Source organism: Peromyscus californicus, unplaced genomic scaffold, assembly GCF_007827085.1.
Source record: "Peromyscus californicus insignis strain IS unplaced genomic scaffold, ASM782708v3 Scaffold_15__1_contigs__length_86483966, whole genome shotgun sequence".
Lineage (NCBI taxonomy): Eukaryota > Metazoa > Chordata > Mammalia > Rodentia > Cricetidae > Peromyscus > Peromyscus californicus.
Genome location: NW_026294447.1, coordinates 44,775,850 through 44,786,013, shown reverse-complemented (window position 1 = coordinate 44,786,013; position 10,164 = coordinate 44,775,850).

Genomic DNA, 10,164 nt, shown 5'->3' with positions numbered 1-10,164 from the left:
TGAGGGAGAGCTTCACTTTGATCTCCTGGAGACAGGAGTAGAGATGGAGGGTGGGCCAAAGTAGGTGATCTGCTACAGAGCAGGGGATGAGATTGGGAAATAGATTTGGAGGAGAAGACAGAGAAGTCAAGATCTACAGTAAGCCTACCTGCTTCCCAGGCCGGCTGCTAGATGATATTTTAACAATGATCATAAACCTATACTATGCTTAGAAATACCATAAAGAAGAACACCATTTTCTTCCCTCTAGTCACTAAGAAATATTTATGTGCCTGTGTATGTGACTCTGGGTATGTATGGTCACATATACAAATAGATACTTCAGAAGGCCAAAAGAGGGTATTGGATTCTGTGGACCTGGGGTTGCTGACAGTTGTGAACCTGCTGATTATGGGGGCTGAGAACAAAATTCTGTTTTTTTTTTTTTTGTTTTGTTTTTTTTTTTTTTTTTTTTTTTTTTTTTTTTTTTTTTTAAAGAACTGAAAGTGCTTTAAACCGGTAAGCCATCTTGCTGGCTTCCTCCCTGTAGTCATTTTGCCAAGAACTCACCAGGGCAAATCTGAAAATCCTATCAACGCAAAGGTATTGTTTTCAAAAAAATGTTCTTTATAGTAAGTTACACTTTTCTAATTTCTTATCATATAACATTGAAAAATATATGATAGATGATACTAAATTACTATAAAGCCACCTTTACTTGATCTAGTACTTGAGATTAAATTGTGGAAACACATACTTTTAGTCCAACAATTAAAGACACAGTTGCTCTGTATTTTGGATTTAAAACAAAGTAAACACTTTTGTTTCTATGTTTCCCTCATCATTTCTTAGAAAGCTTGCTACTCAGCCCTGTCCCCACGTCTAATAACAACACACCATGAAGGATTTGTAAAGGTAGGCTTAGCCTAAAAATATTCCTGCAAAACAGGTGAGGAAGGGAGCTTCGAAGAGCACAGAGGTTAAGTAGCTCAGTCAAAGAAGCCCTCTGGCTGAGCACTTAACAAAGTCCACATCTCCACCTCTCAGGGCAGGGTCTCTCCAAGGCAGCTTTGGTGAAGCGAGCGCGGGATACTTGCATCTGTGTTTCTTTCATGTGCTTCTAAGGAAAATGCAGCATGCTAGAGCAGCACTGGAGGGAATACTAACAGGTACCGGAGTGGAAGAATCTTTAGCTCAGCTAGTCATTTCCCCTAAACCTCTAAACGATGCCCATCAATTGTCATTCCGTAGATCACTTGCTAGTAAGTTTGGTTTAAGTGACTGAATGGGGCACCCTCAGTGATTCACTAGGTATTCTTCACCCAGGCATGATTAGCCAAGTGGCACTCCATTGATGCTTCTGGAAGATTTGTCATCTCGGATGACCACATTGGCACCTTTCCAAGTTACATTTGTTCCCTGGCAAAATGACTTCATTTTTCCTTGGTTGCAACTTGGTTCAACATTCCATCTGAATAAGCAGACTATCTGTGCTAGACCCTCAAACGGAATATGACTAGAAATGATATGTGTTCTAAATTCAGCTGTACAGATAAATATCTAGAACTCTCCTCCTCCCTCATTTCTAGTAAATGACCTTCACTTCAAACAATGTATGTAAGCTGGTGGATTTGAGAATGAGGGCTGCTGGGGATGTCTTTCTGTATGCTGTGAATGTGTTGCTCTGATTGATTGATAAATAAAATGCTGATTGGTCAGTAGCCAGGAAGGAGGTATAGTATAGGTGGGACAAGCAGAGAAGAGAATTCTGGGAAGAGGAAGGCTGAGTCAGGAGTTGCCAGCCAGACACAGAGGAAGTGAGATGTAAAAGTACTGGTAAGCCACAAGCCATGTGGTAACTTATAGATTAATAGAAATGGGTTAATTTAAGATATAAGAACTAGATAGCAAGAAGCCTGCCACAGCCATACAGTTTATAAGTAATATAAGTCTCTGTGTGTTTATTTGGGTCTGAGCCCCTGCAGTCTGGGCGGGACTGGAGAAAACTCCAGCTACAGAGGGCAACATCCATTCATAGCCTAGCTATAGTATTTGCCCATAAAGGAAAAAAAAATCAATGTGCTATATATTAAAAAGAATTAAAGTTTAGTGATTTTAGGGTGCTTTTATATTGATTAATGGGCAAAATGCTATGACAACCTGTAATTTTCTTTTTTTATTTTATTTATAATTTAATTTAATTTTACATATCAGCCACAGATTCCCTTGTCCTCCCCTCTCCCAACTCCCCCCCCCGGTCTTCCCCCCAGACCACCCCCCATTCCCATTTTCTCCAGGGCAAAGACTCCCCTGGGGATTGAGTTCAACCTGGTAGGTTCAGTTCAGACAGGTCCAGTCCCCTCCTCCCAGGCTGAGCTAAGTGTCCCTGCATAAGCCCCAGGTTCCAAATAGCCAGCTTATGCGCTGAGGACAGGTTCCAGTCCCACTGTCTGGGGGCCTCCCAAACAGTTCAAGCTAATCAACTGTCTCACTTATCCAGAGGGTCTGATCCCGTTGGGGGCTCCTCAGCTATTGGTTCATAGTTCATGTGTTTCCATTCATTTGGCTATTTGTCCCTGTGCTTTTTCCAATCTTTGCCTCAACAATTCTCACTCATACAAACCCTCCTCTTTCTCGCGAATTGGACTCCTGGAGCTCCACCTGGGGCCTGGCCATAGATCTCTGAATCCAGTTCCCTCAGTCATTGGATGAGATTTCTAGCTCGACAATTAGAGTGTTTGGCCATCCCATCACCAGAGTAGGTCAGTTCAGGCTTTCTCTCACTCATTGCCAGTAGTCTATTGTGGAGGTATCTTTGTGGATTTCTGTGGACCTCTCTAGCACTTTGCTTCTTCCTATTCTCATGTGGTCTTCATTTATCATGGTCTCTTTTTCCTTGTTCTCCCTCTCTGTTCTTGATACAGCTGGGATTTTCCATTTCCCTAAGTTCTCATTCCCTCGAACCTTGCCTTTCATTACCCCCACTCATGTCCATGTTGTTCATGTAGATCTCATCCATTTCTCTGTCATTGGGCAATCCCTATGTCTTTCTTGGGGTCCTGTTTTCTAGGTACCCTCCTTGGAGTTGTGAGTAGCAGTCTAGTCATCTTTGTTTTACATCTAGTATCCTCCTATGAATGAGTACATACCATGTTTGTCTTTCTGAGTTTGGGTTACCTCACTCGGGATGATTTTTTCTAGATTTATTCATTTGCCTGCAAACCTCATGATGTCATTGTTTTTCTCTGCTGTGTGTTTTTCCATTGTGTATATGTACCACATTTTATTTATCCATTCTTCAGTTGGAGGGCATCTAGGTTGTTTCCAGGTTCTTGCTATTACAAACAATGCTGATATGAACATAGCTGAGCAAGTGCCCTTGTGGTATGATTGAGCATTCCTTGGGTATATGCCCAAGAGTGGTATAGCTGGGTCTTGGGGGAGATTGTTTCCCAATTTTCTGAGAAAGTGCCATATTGATTTCCAAAGTGGTTGTACAAACTTGCATTCCCACCAGCAGTGGAGGAGAGTTCCCCTAGCTCCACATCCTCTGCAGCATAAGGTGTCTTCAGTGTTTTTGATCTTACCCATTCTGACAGGTATAAAGTGTTATCTCAGAGTCATTTTGATTTGCATTTCCCTGATGATTAGGGATGTTGAGCAATTCCTTAAATGTCTTTCAGCCATTTTTGCTTCCTCTGTTGAGAATTCTCTGTTTAGTTCTATAGTCCATTTCTTAATTGGACTGTTGGGCATTTTGATGTCTAATTTCTTGAGTACTTTATATATTCTGGATATCAGTCCTCTGTCAGATGTGGGGTTATTGAAGACCTTTTCCCATTCTGTAGGCTGTTGCCTTGTCTTGTTGACCATGTCCTTTGCTCTAAAAAAGCTTCTCAGTTTCAAGAGGTCCCATTGATTGGTTGTTTCTCTCAGTGTCTGTGCTACTGGTGTTATATTTAGGAAGTGATCTCCTATGCCAATGTGTTCAAGACTACTTCCTACTTTCTCTTCTATCAGATTCAGAGTAACTGGATTTATGTTGAGGTCTTTGATCCACTTGGACTTAAGTTTGTGCCTGGTGACAGGTATAGATCTATTTGCAGCCTTGTACACGTTGACACCCAGTTATTTTCTTTGATGAAAAGAATGGCAATAGATTTGCGAAGCAAAAACTTTCCAAAATAATATAATGTCGAATTACAGGTAATTCCCAAGATCTTGAAAATCACTGAAAACTGTATGCCTGGTTTGTATTTATTCTAAGAAACATAGTCAATGTCAGTAAAAGAAAAATGCTTAAATCTTTTAATAAATTAAGGTTATATTTGTTACATATTAAGAAAAATCAGTTCTTATCTTATTTCATGAGTTTAATAATATTTCATTATGATAATTTTAATCTAAACATAAAGGTGGCCTTTATGTTGTTTCTCTAATTGGATTCAGAGCATTATAATTTAAGAAAGTCTCAAAAATTACAGTGATAAAATAAATACTTTTTAAGATGAATAATTAAAATTGCTTTTAAAAACTATTTACTCAGAATAATACCGGATAAAAAGGAAACAATTTAAAAGTTGAAGACTTCCCTTCAAAAGCCACTTCTCAACATAGTTGCTACAGTTGGAGTGATAGCTCAGTCATAAAGTGCTGCTATCCAAGTGTGATGCATATAAACAGAGATCTGTAGATTTAGAGGCCATAGGGGCAAAGCCCTCCCTCATGCCTGGATTTATACTCCCCCTTCAGCTGCTTGATCAAAAGAAAGGGATACCACTGGTTAGGGGTAGAGACATGACATTCTGATCTACTCCAAAGATTAAAATATTACATATTTTGGTCTTCTCCTTTAAGAGTTAATCAAGTTAAGCCAGTAAATCACCTTGTCAGCTGTCCATTCACCAGAGAAAGTGATCCACATACTAAGGAGAGGGAGGAACAATTATCCCTTTAGTCAATAATGTACTTCTCTTGCCCAGAATCCCCTCCCTTTTTGCAGCCTCTTCCAGAACTCCCAACCTGGCACTCTTCTGGCTTTCGTGACTTCTAACTCACGAAAGTGTAACTTTTCTTTTACCTTCCTTTTATCTTTTTCTTGTGGATATTAGTAAGAAGCCTGGGTTTTCTCACTCTTTTTCTGATGCTCAGACCCCTACCACCAAACAGCTGTTTGTCAAGCTCCATTATTGAATCTGGCTGTTTTCCTGCAACATATCTCAAAAGGCCTTCTCCTTCTCCTCCTTCTCCTTCTCCATATCCTTACCCCTAATAACTGCCAAGAAATAGAATATCCATACCTTGTTGTTATATTCTCGAAATTATATAGTAAAATTTTCCTTGAGCTTCCTCCTCTAATTTTTTATTAAGAACCCACAAAAGAGAACTAAATAATCCAGGCATGGTGATATGCACTTGTAATCCCATAACTTGATAGATAGGGAGACATGGATCAATACTGATGTCTGGTCAGCCGGTCTAGCCTACTTGTGAGCTCTAGTCTAATGAGATTCCCCCTTCTCAAAAATAAGATGGGATGCACTTGAGAAATGACACTTGACCTTTGGCATGCACACATATGCACATATACATACATATGAATCTGCACATAAATGCACATACATGCATAAATTTCAAAATATATATAGACCACCCAAAAGTGACATTTGAATAATCCTCAAATAATATATCAGTCCAAATACTTAAGATATCACCCAAATCAACAAAGTCATTAAAATAGAATTCAAATGTAAGTTGGATGTTTATATACGATTGTTCAACATCAAACATGCTGTTAAAATACTTTTTCTTGCCTTCTGTCTAAGAAATATTGTTTTTCTTCATAATTACTTTACTTTTTAAAAACAAAGCTGATCCAATGTGACCTATTTGATAAACATTATTCTCTTAACTTTGTTTTTAATGCCATGTTTAATATAGAGATGCTTATAAAATATATTCATTTGCTCCAAGTCCTGGTGAGAAAGCATATGTAAGTAAGCAGGTGGTGACCATTAATAGTGTGTCTGATGTTCCTTTCATTGTTCAAAAAACAAGAAAGTGATGATTAATGCAAACTTTAAGTTAAAAGGCATGCTGAGAGTCTGAGTAAACCATTAACAATATAAGAAACAGAATATATGTGTTCAAAAGCATTCAAGAAAAAATATCCTTGGAAGAGACACAATTTAAACACATAGAAAAGCCAACTATTGAGAAGATATTTAGAGGTTAATGCTGGTTTGGTAAAGTGATAACTATAGGTTCTCCTCTTATTGTTCAATACTGAATGATCAGCACTGAAAATATATATATATATATATATATATATATATATATATATATATATGTAGCCTTATACAGATTGAGTATGTTGCATTTATGTATTATGAATACACACAGACACACACATATGTAACGATTTTTAAAAGAGACTATACATTTGAATGAGAGCAAAGAGGGTACATAGGAGGATGTGGAAGGAGGAAAGGGAATAGAGAAATGATATAATTATATGGTAATCTCAAAGACTAAATAATTATTTTAAAAACACTAAGAAATGATACAAAGAAGAAGAAATAATAATAGTAAAATTGCATGTAAATACAACAAAATATTCAAAGTTTAACAAATCAAAATATCTCTCTTAGAATGTGAATCATAATTTAACTGAAAATGAATAATTTCAAATGTTCATTCTAAAATAGATCCATTTAAGGTTATAGAATCAAATATAAGACATGAAAGTCTGATATTGACACACATACAATAATTTAATTTGTCAACTCGATAACTGATCAATAAGGTGCATAAATGAAAGTTTTACAAAAGGAAATATCAATGATTTGGAAAAGAGAATTTTCATGTGTTACAGGTAGAACAATTTGAAACTTTTAAGATGAAATACGGCCATTGAAGTTTCAGTCCAGCAATTCAACCGCTAGACATCCATGACAGACAAATTTCATACATGTCAGAAATGACATTAAAATAATGCTTAGGAAAGGATTCTTTATAATACTGAAAACTCTAACACAGTCGACATAAGCATCCACATACTACAGGAATATTAGAATTAATTTATATCTATTAGGCAGTGTATAGCAATACATTGTAGTCACAGCAGTCTGCCTACTACAGTCTCCTGAGTTCTGAGATTATAGAAGTTACTTATACTCTTTGCATAAAATGTTGTCTTTCTGTTGAAGCAAATCAAGCAAGACCAAATGAAGAACTCAGAGTTGACATACATGTATTAATAATATGAATAATATTAATTTTTTTCACTGAGCACAAGGTGTAAAGGATATAGCGTATATAGTATTTTATTGTGAAAGCATTCAACCCTTCATCTTTTGGCTCTGATTGTTTGTTAGACTAAATCTAGCACCATTATTGCACATCATTCAAAAATGTAATCCACTATAATCCATGCCTCTCAGAAAAAATTGTGCTTCAAGAATTCATCTAACAAAATATTTTGTACCGCTCTATGATCTGCTTCAAGACACACATATCCATCTTAGTTCCTGATTACTCTCTTGTTTTTAAAATTATTAAAATCTCATAAACCAGAAATTTAATGGATGCAAATAGGAGTTATTGTTATGTGCTTGAGGCAAGCCCTTGCAGCAAGCTATTAAATCATCAAATTTGGGTCAAGTGATTTCCACTCAAGTAAAGTATTACCCAAAATAAACGCATTGGGGCTTTATAGAAGAAAATATCTAAAGGAAAAATCAAACTTAGTAAGTTGTATGAAATTTAAACATTTAATATTTCTAAAAATGTTAAATAAGTTAATAAGCTATGACACTTAAGCATAGTCAAAATTAATATATATTTTTTTTTTTTGGTTTTTTCGATACAGGGTTTCTCTGTGTAGCTTTGCGCCTTTCCTGGAACTCACTTGGTAGCCCAGGCTGGCCTCAAACTCACAGAGATCCGCCTGCCTCTGCCTCCCGAGTGCTGGGATTAAAGGCATGCGCCACCACCGCCTGGCTAATATGTTTTATATGGAATATGGATATGATTTTTAAAAGACCGAGAGATTTTTTTATATTCATAGTAAATATACTTGAAATACTTTGGATATCTAGTGTTCTTCATAAACTGTATATGCAAGAAAACATATAACATACTCAAAAATGTATAAAGTATCAATCAGCTACTCATTTATGGCACACATATTAAAAATAGGTACATAAACTCTATAGTATAGTCTATACTATTGTCTATCACTTGAAAATTTAAAGTTTAGCCAGATGTGCTTTCTTAATTGAGTATGTGGGCTGTGACAACTTCTACTTCCTAGGGCAGTTCCCTATTTCTCATTTCCTGTTCTCATAACCATGCTATCAGCAGGGAAAACAGACCATAGCCAATGACTGGAACCTGAAAGAATTCCCACCTGGGGATTTAGGTACAACTCTCTACTGAGCTCACATTCAATTTCTTCTGAGAAATGTGGAGATATACTTTGTCTCTTTCCCATTAATGTTTCCACATGACACTTAGTACAGGAGTGGGTGGAAGCCACATTCAATATGCATTACTCTAGACCACATATCTTATTCTTAATGGCAGTACTCTCAATATCCAATGGTACTTTCAATGAAAAGGTGCTATAACTGAGTCTTCAATAGTCCATTATCATGTTTTAAATAGCTAGGTGCTTCATGCAGCTGGTGGCACATAACAGTAATGATAGCTCTTGACTCAGTCCCCTGGGTCCAATATCCAAGATTTTGGCCTCACCTAAAACCTATTCAAAATTCAGAGACTGGGTATGAAGAGAATATTAATATTTTAAAGAAGGCATGATTTTATTTTAAAGCCCCAATATTATAAACTATTAATATCTTTCAGATTTGAAATATTTTCCAAACTGTATGACCATATTCTTCAAACACTTTATGTGAATTTTTTGAATTACAGTAGTTGATGGCAAAGATAGCAGCTTGTACCCCAGCATATGCATGCTGGAAAGTGCCTTATTTTGGAATGAGCTAATTTACAATCCTAGAGATTGGATGCATGTGTCTCAATAGCAGATCTATTGGAGTGAATTCTTTCAAACCCTGGAGAATGCAACATGTGCTAAGTCTATTTCTTTAGATAAATTATTCCAATATACCCAATGAACACAGAAACTCATGAAAATGTGGCAGGTGTGGGGGTTTTTCATGATCATTTTTCCTATCTTTTTGAATGCATTTGGATTTCCAAATTACTTAGGATGGTTTTTGGTCTCAGCTCTCCATCTTCAGTCATATGAAGTATTAAGTTAGAGACAACTTCTGGTATAAGAATGTCTTAGAACTGTGGAGTAATTTGTGATGTATTCATATGCTAGGATATAACTCTGTTCTCACAAAATTAATGTATTGGAAACTCAATCCCAAACTCATGTCAATGATCCTTACAGAAGAACCTCACTATGATAACTGATTTTAGGTAAAACTATCAAGTTAGTATTTCTCTCATGTCATTATTAATTTTATAAAATAGATGAAGACCTAAGCTATTAAAGATGCTCTATCTTCACCACATTAAGAAGAAACAAGTTGGCATTCACCAGTTGCTAAGCAGATGCCTGTCTCATACACTTGCACTTTCCAGTTTTCAGTACCAAACCAACAAAATATCTATTTTTTATAAATTATCCAGTCTTGAGTGTTTTGTTATAGCAATTGAAAAAAAATACTAAGGCATCATTAGTAATGTTGATGAAGTTAAAAACTGTCCATGCATTTTGATTGGCCATTGGTTTTTACAATAAAAATAAAGTTTTAAATTGCTAAGTAGCTGCATCTGATATGCCATAGTTCAGTTGACTTTTCTCCTGTATGAAATTAGTGACTGGAATTACCACTAGAGTAAACACCTACTGATCTGCCAGTTTTCAAGATACAGCCAATTTCTTCATGGGCAAAGGAAGGGGGTCACATGGAGACATTATATATCTCAAGGACTGTATTCAGTTCAGAAATTGAATGATTATTATTCTACATTGTGATAATTAATTAGGTTTCTATTTGCTAATCCTGGCCTTTTAATTGTATAATTTGCATAATTCAGCTACAAATTAAGTCATTATTGTGCTCATGATGTTATGCTGAAAATTTACTACTCTTAAAGAAATGGGTTGCATCACTTTCTTCCTGTTATGTCCTTATTACTTAA